At 43.2% G+C, this 2047-nt stretch overlaps 1 pseudogene; it reads left to right on the top strand.

The window, feature by feature from the left end:
- The first annotated feature begins 276 nt into the window (after positions 1-276).
- Positions 277-1512, top strand: LOC147233349 (uncharacterized; annotated as a pseudogene).
- The last annotated feature ends 535 nt before the right edge of the window (positions 1513-2047 follow it).

Here is a 2047-nt window from a genome sequence, read left to right on the forward strand (position 1 = left end):
CAGTTGCAGTGCTACTTCTTAAAACACCTCACACTGAAATGACATGTTAAGTGTGTGGCTTGTTTTCTGTACCTTTGGGGTCCCAGCAATGAGGCAATCACTGTATGGTTGCCTATAGCAAATCAACACATACAGTTTGCATTGATATGTGATACACGCACATGCACACACACGCACTAACACATTAATAGACATCCGCCGGATAGCTCACTAGGTTAAGTTGCTTACTTTAATACCCAAGGCTGGGGGGTTTGACATGCCAGCATATATCTAAGGATGAGTGAAAGTGAAAAAGAGATTCTCGACACCCCCCAGTGCAACATGGTCAGCATAGGGTGATGGGGGTTCAGGATATCCTGACGGGAAGTTGTGCACTTATACACACCACACATGGAGAATGATGAGGGGATTGGCAACAATAGCAGAGGAGCCAAGCATCAGCTTGATTACATGAAGGCGTGTGGCTCAATGCTACACACACGGATGCTGTCGTGCCTAAAGTGTTCTAAGATCAACAAGACACTTAAAGGTCACTTCGGATGATGATTTTGGAAGCCAACTACGCCAATTGCAGATGTGAGCATCCCCCTTCCAGGACAGGTAAATATCAAGACAAGGAAAGTCCTTAGAATTCAGAATCAGAAAAAAATGTATTTGTCACCAGGAGGCAATTAGGGAAAATGGAGGGTTTCATGGAGGGTTTCATTCAGATCAAGCATCTTGAAGCTATACACTAAGCAGAAAACAGGAAGCCAAAGCCTAGTGGGTGACAGAGTCACTATCCAAGAAGAAACAGCAAGCCTCCAGGAGCACATTAGGAGGGTGGCCCCCAATGATGATTTGCTGAGTGAAGGCCTAATGCAGCAGAGGCCCAGTAAGAAGGGGCCAGAAGGGCTGTCATGGACAGACAAGCTCCTGCATGGCATGTACCGTTGACAGCTTGAAGGAGTGGCTGAGATTGCAAAAACATACTGGTGACTGGAAAGGGCTGACTGAAAGACAGCATCTAGGCATTGATCATGGGTCCCCAAGAGCAAGCCTTGAACACAAGATCGATTGAGGCTCGACTTTACCACACCAGACAAGACTCTTGGTGTAGGTTGTCCAAAGATGCCAAAGAGACAATTCAGCACATAACAGCAGGGTGTAAGAGGCTGGCTGAAAAGGCATACATGGAGTGCCATAACCAGGTGGTTAGTATCATACAAAGGAATACAAAGGAATCTGTGCCAAGTTTGTGCCAAGTTTGTGCTGGAGGTCCCAGGATCAAAATAGAAGACATCTCAATCCAGAATGACCATGCCAAGATCTTGTGGGACTCCCAGTTCCAGATGGACTAACATGTGATTTGGAGCCAATTGCACATAATGATGGTGGAAAACCAAAGATCCAAAATGGTGGATGTAGCTTGCGATGTAGCAATGTGATGATAACAGCAAGAGAAAAGAGCACGAGAGGCTGGACAAATACAAGGGCCTAAAGGTGGAGATGTGTGGAAGTTGTGGGATGTAAAGGCAAAGGTGGTTTCAGTGGCGGTTGGGTCACTTGGAACTTTAACTGCCCAGCTGGGAGATAATTCTTATATCTTTTAGTTGGGATATGAATGGGAAAATAACTTTCAGTAAACAATTGGAAAAGTATTGGAAAAGAAAACCTGAAATGGTTTGAATACAAATATACCAAGAGCAGAGAGTGCATTGAGTCTAAGTCAACCTGCAAATTCTGGATACGACTCAGTTTGTCATGTTGTTTCCATCACCTTCAACAAAAATAATTTGACAGAGTGCAAAGTTCATAGAGTGCAATAAAGCAACCTTGCTGAATTACACTTATAATATCAAGTCATAATCACTGCATTACCTGAAGGTGTGTAATAAGGATGTGATGTTGATTTCCACCGTTGCTAGGTATTCAAATATGATTTCATAGCAAAATTCATTTAAGGTTGCCATAAGATTTGATGAATATTGCATAAACCATTCACTTTCTTCAAAGTTCATCTGTCACAAAAAGAAATGCAGATTTCATCATGTGATAGAAAGTGCTG

Source organism: Fistularia commersonii, chromosome 6, assembly GCF_037954325.1.
Source record: "Fistularia commersonii isolate RoL2024-O1a breed Wild chromosome 6, RoL_Fcom_v1.0, whole genome shotgun sequence".
Lineage (NCBI taxonomy): Eukaryota > Metazoa > Chordata > Actinopteri > Syngnathiformes > Fistulariidae > Fistularia > Fistularia commersonii.